This window comes from Pipistrellus kuhlii, unplaced genomic scaffold (genome assembly GCF_014108245.1).
Source record: "Pipistrellus kuhlii isolate mPipKuh1 unplaced genomic scaffold, mPipKuh1.p scaffold_m20_p_2, whole genome shotgun sequence".
In the NCBI taxonomy this organism is placed as follows: Eukaryota; Metazoa; Chordata; class Mammalia; order Chiroptera; family Vespertilionidae; genus Pipistrellus; species Pipistrellus kuhlii.
Window position 1 is genome coordinate 19,075,012 of NW_023425515.1, and position 11,375 is coordinate 19,086,386.

An 11,375-nucleotide genomic window follows, 5' to 3' on the forward strand; every position below is an offset into this window, starting at 1 on the left:
ATCTGGAAGGCTACAAATTATTTCCTTAACAAAGAAATTCTCTTATCCAGACATGAGTTTTTGCCTCTTTCAAATGAAATACATTATTTTCTCCTTATTTCTAAACTTCTGTGATTCTATGATTAGCCAGATAAGTATTAAATTCTTTTAATTTTATAAAACTACATTCCAAGCAAGATCATAAAAATAAGTCAGAAATAAATACAGGCAAAATTTCTTCTTGGACACATAATATGAAAACTTAGACAATCATATAAATGCCATAGCTAAAACCATAAAATACTTTGTCACTTTGATAAATTACACAATAATGATTTCTTCATAAACTGAGAAAAAAAATGTTCACTTTTTTATTCATTTCTGAAATTTTGCAAGATAGAGTATAATAAACACTGTTGAATACAGAATAGGGAGTTCAAGGCAAATCTGATTTTTCTGTTTTATACTGCTGACCAGAGGCAATATTTAAGTTACACTTAATATTGAACTAGAACAGTGGTTTTAAGCCTTTTCATCTCATCGCATACATAAACTAATTACTAAAATTCTGCACCCAAGAAAATACTCTATTTTTTTTTTTTGAGACTTTGATTTTCACCCTGAGAGGCTATTGTATTGTGGACTGTAGTGATTTTTTTATTTGACAATCTAAGGGAAAGAGGTCTGTGCCCCTTACTAAGGTGTTGCATGTTTTAAAAATTCTTGTGACATGTGGGTTGACAATCCCTGAACTAGACACTTCATCCAGAGCAATCCTAATAAGAAAGCACATGCAGGCAACTTATGAGCAATATAACTAATCAGGTCATCAGTGTAAAATGGGTTAATTAAGCAACCAATAGGTTTATGAATTCTTTTTGTGTAAAACTTTGTTCCTATAGTTTTGGCATCCATTTCCAATTTTGCTTAAAACATTATACATTCCAAAAGATATCCTTATTTGAAAGCAGTGCCATTATTTCCCATTTTCTGGTATGATGATTGACATCACCCATAGGTTGAATTTGACATCTCTTCACAGAGTATGAAGCACATACATCCGTAGTCACTGCCCTGGAACAAACTGCCTAGCTAGAGTAGCTAAGACCCACTGCTAGGCAACCTGCCATTCCCAGGCTGGATGGAGTTGTCAGCCACCAGAAAGAAGTTAACAAACAAATGTGGCCATTTTTACTCACTTTTCTGTACATATAATATACACTGAGTGGCCAAATTATTATGACCAGCCAGATTATTATGACCACCGCATCAGTACTTCATTGACACTTCCAAAAATACTGAATATTGAAAACTTCCTAAGCAAATACTCTCAAGGTTTTTTTTTTATTATTATTATTTGCATAACTAATTCACTTCATTGTATTGATGGGGTAGTCATAATAATCTGGGCAGTCATAACAATCTGGCCACTCAGTGTACTTGATATATTAAAGAGTCAAACAAAAACTTGTGTTTCATATAGAATCACTTATTTTTCTAAAAAGGTTCAATGACCATTGAAATATTATATTTTTCACCTAACCTGTGTTCCTTTGCATATTTTAATAACTTTGGCCTTCAAATAACAATAACAATAATTACAGCTAACACATACTGAGGCACTCACTATTCTAAACTTACATGTGTTTAATCTTTACTAAAGCCCCATGGGATACGTACCATTCTTATACACATCTTATAGAGGAGGAAAATGGAGTCAGAGAGGTCTTGTAACTTGCCTAAGGTCACACAGCAAGGACTTGTCAGATCCAGGATTTGAAAACAAGCAGTGCAGCAGCAAAGCCTATGCAGCCTCCCAGCACAGGTGGGACTGGAGGCTAATTGCATATGGAAATGTAAAAGCCTTTTCTAAAGCAACTGATTTGAGAACGTGAGGCCTAAATCTTCTATTTAATATGGAAGGCAATTCTCTTGCAACTGTAAATCTGAAGACCATGAATCCTCGAGTCAAATTATAACATGTCTTTTCCTACATGAGGTTTTATTTTCTCATCTTAAATCTTCCCTTTCCTGTTTGATTGCAATTTAATTGCTATTTGAAGTTCAGTGTCCCTTACATATTCTAGGTGAATGTCCTTATCTTTCCTCCATTCCATTTATGGGTCAGAGCAGCCTTATCTCTTTAAACCTAACCCGAGTTATTTTATCTATTTGCATTTTGGGTCAATCAAGTGAAGGGAGTGATGGAATAACACCAGCATACCCAATTACATCTCCTTCATCCCCAACCCCTCCCAGCTCAGCCCTTGATAATTCTGACAAGTCTTTGAAAATGAACAAGTTCAGAAAGGCAATTGTGTAGTTTAAACCACTGTATTTAAATTAAAAGGTGAGGTGGAAGCTTAAAATTAAAATAAGCTCAATGTTTGTTAAGTTTCATTGAAAAACTATGCATTCAACCCCTAATAACAGCATTTCATTCATGTATTCGTTTATTTAGTATAGAAAAAAGAGCCCGTCCCTCCCAGGTTGTGCTTGGTGGGGGGAAACACAAAGTAAAATAAGGCACGACAGGACAGACAGAATGAGAATACAGGTGCCTTGAAAGCTTAGTTAGAGTGTGAGAGAGGAAGGTCAGTTATCCTTGCTGCTGGACAGGAAAAGTGTCATCAAAGGTAGGATATGTTGGTTGTGTCTCAAAAAGAAGAGAGTTTACAAGGGGAGCCTAGAAATTGGGTGGGTGGGGGTGCATTCTACACAGCAGGTACATAGGGACAAAGACCTCCAGACTTAAAACCACAGTCCTGTTCCTGGTGCTACAAGGAGTTCAGAGAGTGTTTCATGTGCAGGGAGGGATGAAGGAGAAGCTGGGAATAACCAGGCCCAGCTCACAGAGGGCCTTGTAGCCACATGCACAAGTGAGTATTTTCTGAGGGCAGTGAAAGCCCCTTAGGGCTTTAAACAAGAGAGTGCCAATATTCATTCACATTTGTGCATGGTCACTCTGGCTGCAGGGTGGACAGGAGGAGGAGGACTGAGGGCAGGAAGGCAGATTCCAAGGTTGTTTCCTTAAAGCTGTTGAGGCTAATCTCAGGCCTTTGAGAGAGCTGCAGACACCTTTATAGGGGTTAGAAGAAGGTGTCCCCTTTGGGCACTATTAGAAAAAAGCGCCCCCTCTGGGCTGTGAAGCCTACTGGCTGGAATGCAAATGACTTTCATCTCCCTCAGCCAGGAGCTTGGGCAACCGTGTGAGGATGAAGAGGAAGAAAGTGGATGTGAAAGAAGTAAATGAAATGTGGGAATGAGAAAAGATGACTCCAGGACAACTGCCCGATTTTTAATTTGGGTGAATATGTGAGGGATGGTAGCATCTACCAAGAAATAAATTTTAATAATAAAAATAAATTTGAAAGAACAGAAAACCATTTTTAAATCAATGCTGTCACTGCACACGTGCTAGAGAATCCAAGCATATTTGTGCATCGAGGGGACCCTCTTCATGATCAGCAGTGCCTCATTCTACTGCCGGAGAGCTTCCTCTGTACCTGCAGGTGCCCCACTGCTCCAGGTAGAGTGTGTGTGTGTGTGTGTGTGTGTGTGTGTGTGTGTGTGTGTGTGTGTGTGTGTTGAGGAAGGAAACTTTATTCAGTACAAACAGCTCAACAGTGGTACCATATGACTGTGAAAATCTGAGGTCTATATCCCATCCCCTGTTGCATCAAATCTGGACTTCTCTTTTCTCCTTAAGTGGTGGAAATGTGGAAAAGCAGAGGACAAGTCCTGCCATACAGCCAACTGCACATCTACCTTCGTAAGAGCTGACCTAGAATGTTATAAACAGAGTCTGAGGCTCCTAAGCCCTGGGATAAGGTGGCATTTCTCGCCCTTTCTCTTGTATTCAGCTGGCACAGAGCCAGGAGCCTATTCATCTTCTGATAGAGCATAGTAAACACCCCAGAAATTTCCAAGGATATAATGAGACATATGAGGGCTGAGGTCATGGACAATTCTTTTCAGGAGCTGTAGGACTAGATAAAGTGTCATATAGAGGGGATAGTAGCAGAAATCATTCATCATTGGTTAACATAAGACTGCAGTGAAATAGCAGTATCTTCCTCTGGATTGGTATATCAGTCAAGATAGACTAGGCCATGCTGTGGTAACAAATAATTCCCAAACCTCAATGGCTGAGAACAATAAAGCTTTGTTTCTCACTTGTGCTGCATGTCCCTACAAAGTTCTACTATATTTTCTGAGTTAGAGCACTGGGGTTTGGGGGACCTTATACCAACAATTAAATGTCAGGTGGTTCCATCCAACCATTATGCTCAAAAAAGTGCAACTTCTCCATGTGCATAGAAAACAGAGATCCAGAAATATTTGGTGAGCAGCATTAACAACTACCCACTTGTGGCTTTAGAAAGACTCACCATTTGCCCCTAACTTTGTTATCATCCGGGATATGAACAGGGAAAGAAGCGGTCACAAATTGGAAATATGAGAAGCAGAATAGAATGTCATGAGTAAGTTGTGAGTTCAGTATTAAATTAAAAGAGTAACAGTTACAGCAGTGACATTTCACAGAGCTCTTCCTCTAAGCTATGCACCTTGTTTCAGCCACAAAATGATCCTGTGTAAGTATAATATAATTCCTACTTTAAAATGAGGAAACTGAGGCTTAGAGACATCAATGACTTGACCAACAGGTCCACCTGACCTCAAAGAGCCAGAGATGATGCTATATATGAAAATAGAATATACTATTTTACCCTTCAGTCCCATAATACTGCTCAAATTCTAACTTGTAATTCCATACAAAGGCCTTAAAGAAGCTAGACATATATGTTTGGCTCACTTATAAATCTATTCCATTAAAAGAGTGTGGGCATGCACTACATGAACACAGAGATATGAAATGTCTATTTTATATTTTCAACTGCTTGAAAAAGTGTCTATCTACACATATATATTTTTAAAATATATTTTACTGATTTTTTACAGAGAGGAAGGGAGAGGGATAGAGAGCCAGAAACATCAATGAGAGAGAAACATCAACCAGCTGCCTCCTGCACACCCCCTACTAGGGATATGCCTGTAACCAAGGTACATGCCCTTGACCAGAATCAAACCTGGGACTCTTCAGTCCAAAGGCCGATGCTCTATCCACTGAGCCAAACTGGTTAGGGCTATCTACACATATATTTATGAAATTGATCTGTGTGTGATTAAGCTCCTTGGAAACCTTGAATTTTTTAGAGCAAATTTGTACAAAGTGGTCAGCTATGACGATGAGACCATGACACGTGCTGCATTCCTCTTATTCCACTTTTGTTTTCTTAAACTTGTCCTTGTGCCAACTTGCCATCCTTTTAGATGTCCAAGTGGCAGTGTGCAGTTGCTGAATCTTTAGCACTGGAGCAAAAACATTGTTATTCATATACAGTGGTGCCTCACACAACGAACTTAATTCGTTCCAGGAGCAAGTTTGTTATGCGAAAAGTTCGTTATGTGAAACGCGTTTTCCCATAACAATACATGTTAAAAAAAATAATTCGTTCTGTAGCATAAAATATGCTCAGATGACATAAAAAAAAGATAAATTTTTTGTTATTATTTTTATTTAGATACATCATGATATAAAAAAAATATTGAGTTTAACTTAAAAGGACGACTGCCGTGATACGTGCGTGATTTAATTCGTAATGAAGAACGATTGCCACGATACGTGCTTAAGTTAAGCGCAGTGACTAACGACTGCCTGCAGTGCCTGCGCGGAAGGATGCAATACATTGGCAGCGATCGTGGAAGCTCGGGCAAAGCGGTCGTGGAAGCTCGGGCGACTTCGTTGTGTGAAACGAAGTTCGTTGTATGAATCATGAAATGAAGTTCGTTGTGTGCAGCGTTCGCTGTGCGAGGCGTTCTTTATGCGAGGCACCACTGTATGTATAGAATCGGAGAAGCGTGACCCTGACAGGAAGCCCTGCGGCCCCTGCAGTGCTGGCCAGAAACTCTCCGACCTCCGACCCTGGTTCATGAGCCCTGTCTGGGTGGGAGCCCAGGGGGCTGCTGGGGGTGGCCTACTGACAGCCTTCTGGAAGCTTCACCAAGAGGCCATCCATCACAGTGATTGGCCAAATAAGTCACATCACCTCTCCTTGGCACTCCTGCTCTCTCTCCCTTTGCATCATTCCTTAGCAAGGTAAACAGCATCATTTCAGCAATTTTCAAGGTGACTTCCAATAAAACACGTATGCAGATTTATCTCATGGCCGGTAGGCTGAGCTCTAAATTTATACCAGGTCCACCATGGAAAGCCTTTTAGTTAAAAAAAGAAGAAAGAAAATATAGAAAGTAAAGTTTCCATCAGCATTTATCTTTAAAGGAAAAAGTTGTTTGGGCTTTTTTCCTTTTCCTTTTTTTTTATTTTTTTTATTTTTTTTATTTTTTTATGGGAAGGTATTTCTTCTCTCTTTTTTAGTGGAAAAGAAAAAAAAATGCCCCTAAAGAGCAACTGACTGGAGCTTTTCAATCTCGTAATGCCTGGAAACAAAGAGAAATCCTTAGTGTCACCAACCATGGCTTCCCATGGACCCCATGCTTTGGGCTGACTCCTATGCGTGCCTGATGGCTTCACCTCTCCAGCAATTTGAAATGCTGCCATTGGTCCCCCTTAGCCTTGCTTATGGAAACTGATGAATTAGCAAGGGCTGAGACAGAAACCCTGCTGAGCCGCCAGCATCAGTGGGCTTTCTTCTCTTTCTTTCAAACGGGGGTACCCATCTCTTTCAAGGAACGCTGTCCTCCATCCCCATAAATGGGTAGCCTTTGGCCTCTTCCAAACAAAGACTGCAGATTGCTTTGTACTTTGTATTTGCCAGGAATTTACTGGAGCCCATAAAATGAATTCCTGTAGCTGGGGAAACTGTGCCCTTTCTGTTTGTTGTTATTGTTGTCTTTAATCTAGGCTGCAGTCCAAACGTTTGCAGCATGAGCGAACTGTTATGCTCTGCTTTCTAGTTTTATTTGGCCTGGGAAAAACAAACAAATGGAAGTGCTCGGTGTAACAGTATATGTTAGAAGTTGGTCGTGTTCAGTGTTTGCCTGATTGTCTTCAAAATTAAGTTTTAAGGCTGAATTCTAAAACCTTACATCCATGTTACATCAAGCAGTTCTTTGTCAAGTGGCAAAAGCATTCATCATATTGAACTTATCTTTGTAACAACTCTGTATCTAGGTGAATGGGAGACATGTTTATCCACTTTATAGGTGGGTATACTGACTGGGTACGGGATCCATTCATTCTAAGGTCACCCTACAGAGTGAGGTGGATCAGTGTTGTCACCATCCCAGAGCCCAGGCTGTCGTTGCCGGCTCCCTGCCTTATAGGATATTTGAGATGAATTTAATTTTGAAGCATAACACTTCATGTGAAAGCCACGATGGGCAAAACTTGTAACCAGGCCCTATTCAATTTCCAGCTATTCAAATGTATCTCTGCTTTTACTGGATGTTCCATACTTATCAAAGCTTTTGTTTTAGCCCCAAATGGGAACTGAGTAATAAAGAGAACAATGACACTTAGAACTATAATGACAGGTCACGCTTACTGTGACATAGTATGTTCTTTTGAAGATTTAATTCATCTGGAAGCTGTGGCGTGCATAAAGCCCAGTTTCAACTGGGGAAGGAAATGGAGAATTGCATTTGTCAGAGTTTGGCGGAGTCTGGAGTGATGTGCAATAAAAGTAACGTAGCAACCATGTCCCTTTCATGCCCGAGCTCTTTCATGTGCACTGACCTTGCAATTCTTGGAAATAATACATTTTGCAGGATGCTGTGAGGAGGGACCATTGGAGGCAGAGAGAATGCTAGGGACCGTGTCACACTCAGCTCCGTCCTCACGCCTGGCACATCCTGTGTGACCATGGGTGAGTGGTGCCTTGGGTGACCATGGGTGAGTTGTGCCTTGCTGGGCATTGAGACTGTTTGGCCAGTCAGGAAAGTTACAGAACCAGGGAGGAGCATCAGCAAAGCCTTTCTTTCCCTTGCTCATAGCTTCAGGCTTTGTTGTTGTTTTCAAATTCTTATGGTGGCATCCTTTAAACTACTTAAGCATGGAATTAGCCTAACTATCTCATTATACCTCTAGGCTTGTATTTTCTGCTATTTGTACAAATGTATTAAGCACATAAAGTAGATCACAGTCTGTTTGTTTGTTTGTTTGTTTGTTTTACTTTTGTTTGCCCTCACCTGAGGATTTTTTTCCATTGATTTTTAGAGAGATTGGAAGGGAGGGAGAGAGGGAGAGAGAGAGAAAGAGAGGAAAAAAGAGACATCAATGTGAGAGAGACACATCAATTAGTCACCTCCCGCATTCATCCAATAGGGGTCTGGGATCAAACCTGCAACCCAGGCACATGCCCCTGACCAGAAATCAAAGCTGCGACCCTTCAGTGAGTGAGCCAACACTTTAACCACTGAGCAACACCAGCCAGGGCCAGCATGTCACATTTTAATATGCTCTTTTAAGTAAGCAGATGCTCCACCCTTTTCTGATGTCTGCACTGAGCCATCTGTTACTGCATTCAGAAGAAGAGTGTAGGACTGCAAAGTGGTGGGGAGCGAGAGTTGACAAGGTATCACCCTTTCACTGGCAGGTGTGTTACACGTTCTCCCCTAAACACCTGCGGGTTCATGGGAGGAAGTTTTCATGGCAGATAGAAAGGTAAGGAGAGGACAGGGATCAGCAAGAGTTATCTATCATCCAAAGATGCAACACGTGTATCAACCCCAGTGCACTATAAAGACCATCTACACTAATAAAAGAAAAACATGCAAATTGACCATCACGTCACTATGCCCACCAGCCAATCAGGAGTGAGTATGCAAATTAACTCAACAAAGATGGCAGCAGCCCTGCCCCCTGCCAATCCAGGCCTCTGGGCAGCAAGCTTGCAGGCATGGAGTGGCCGGGCAGAGCTGGACGCATGCTATGAGGGGAAAGGTGGGGGGCTGAGGGAGCTACAGGAGCAGCGTTCCTCCTGGAGCCACGACTGAAGGTGGCGGCCAGAGTGAAGGCCTGGGTCCCAGGTGCCAGAGGAAAACTGATGCCAGAGGAAAACCTGTGCCAGCAGCCAGGGGAACGAAGGCCTATTGCACGAATCTCTTCATGCAAGGAGCCTCTAGTAATCTATAAAGACCATACTGAGAGAGGATTTGAGAATTGCAGACAGAAATGTAAGACTGTTTCCTGCTCTGAGCGCTTGGCAGAAAGGATCCAGGGCTTCCGAAGGGCAGAAAATTTATTCACAGGCACTGAGAGTTCTTAGTTTGCAGAACTCCACATTCCAGTTAGCAACCTCACTGGGGAACACAATTTCACTCCAAGCTGATGAGACTCAGATTTCAGGGATGCCAGCAAAGAATATGCGAGAGGTTGGGAAGGGAAAGGGATAGAGAGCCATACCCGGCTTGCAGGGTAGATCCCCAGTAAGGGGTATGCAGGAGGCAACCAATCAATGATGTTTCTCTCTGTTCCTCTCCCTTCCCAACCTCTCGCATATCCCTTGCTGGCATCTCTGAAACTTTAAGCCACATCAGCTTGGAGTGAAACTGGGTTCCCCAGGAGGTTGCTAATCCTTTCATTTTCTAAGAAGGTGACAGCTATATTTGCTTCTTTTTAAAGAGGCAGCTGAAGCAGAAGGGGTGTGCGTGTGTGTTTTATTAAGGACGGCTGTCTCCCAGGCACAAGGCCCCCAGCTCAGCCTCTGACCCTTCCCTTCATGGCAGCAGCAGCTCATTTTATAGAGAAGTAGAAAAGTAAACAGTTCCAGAGCTTTGGAAGATGACCCCAAAGCAACTCTGCTATCTGCCAGCCTTCCCGCACCCCCTCTCTGCGTCAGGCCTGGGCCCAGCAAGCTGACACTGTGCTTCCTAAGCAGGCAGTGCGCCACCAGCACCCGGCACAGCTCGCTGGCCAGATGCTCATGGGGCCACGAGAGGCGCGAGTCCAAGCCTGCAATGTCAACACATCTGCCAGCCTGCAGCCATCCTGTTCCAGGTTAAAGGGCTCTGCCAGTTTCAAGATCACATAATTATGCAAATAATAGCTTCTCTAGCAGAGCAAAGGGGCTAGATATGAAAGAAAAGGCTATGCATTTCTGATGGTACAGCTGGAATTCTCTTTATCCCAAGATTTTAGAGGCCTTTGTAATTTCATTAACCCTCATGAGTGGATGACCTAAAACATTGGCTTCTGTGTGGATGTTCTCAACTTTTGACTAAGTTAGTATTCCCCAATATAAGAACTGTCTTTGAAGGAATAATACAAATGAAGAAAATGTGTGTGGGTGTGTATGTGAGTGTGTGTGTGTGTGTGTGTGTGTGTGTACCTATACATACATATCACATATATATGCACAAAAACATGATATTTAGAAATGCATAAATATTCAAAGATGTTCCTTGTGGTGTTAAGATTAGAAACAGAAACAGCTTAAATGCCCCAAATTAGAAAATCATCGATTACATTATAATAGTCTCTCAGTTGAATAATGTTCAAGCATTATAAATAATACAATTGAACCCATAGTAGACTTGAAAATGTTTATCATGTAATCATTTTTAAAAATCAAAATTGCAAAATTGTTTTCATATTGTGGATGCACTTGTATAAAAATAATGAATGTGTATGGACAAGAACTGAAAGGAAGTAAGAACAAGGTGAGGGAATCGTTATGTACAGGAGTGGGAAATGTGAGAAGCATGCTCCTTTGATAAGTGTTTTCTTCATGTCATTATCATGTTGTTTGAGTAACAAAAGAGCAATGTAAAAAGAATAGTTTTCTGCCCGGTCAGTGTGTCTCGGTGGTTGAGCTTTGACCCAGGAACCAAGAGGTTGCTGGTTTGATTCCTGGTCAGGGCACATGCCAGCTTCCAGGCTCGATCCCCAGCAGGGGCCATGTAGGAGGCAGTCAATCGATGATGTTTCTCTCTATCCTTCTCCCTTCCTCTTTCTAAAAATCAATGAAAACATATTTTTAAAAAAGAATAGTTTTCCATTCCACTGCTTGCTGCATTGTCTTTAAGGGGAAATGTGAATATTCAGGGTGTACTATAGGGTGCTGTTAGCTTCTGGCTTTTTCAAACATGTAAAACTTGGAAGGTTTGGGGTAAAAGAATCCTGCAGAGAGAATATAATGTATTCCCAAACCCTTCTGAGTACATGTCTGAGCTCAGCCTTGATTTAAAAAGAATCTATTTTACCCACGCCCCAGGCTTTTATCCCCACCATGACCGGACACCTTTGGGATGCTAGGCCCATAAGTAGAATTCCCTATCCCCACTGCCTTCCCCCACCTGAGTCTCGACCTCTTGTTTATAGGAGCATCAGGATGCTCCAATGAGGCATAAATTTGATGTTTCCAAGTTAATAT

General features: G+C 41.6%; 1 long non-coding RNA gene across 1 annotated transcript; it reads right to left on the minus strand.

Moving 5' to 3' along the window:
* Positions 1-1,184: 1,184 nt before the first annotated feature.
* LOC123652598 lies at positions 1,185-10,876 on the minus strand. Its single transcript, XR_006742029.1, has 3 exons — positions 10,866-10,876; positions 8,992-8,993; positions 1,185-1,418 (listed from the first exon to the last, which is right to left on the minus strand). It is a non-coding gene; the product is annotated as an uncharacterized LOC123652598 (long non-coding RNA).
* Positions 10,877-11,375: the final 499 nt, after the last annotated feature.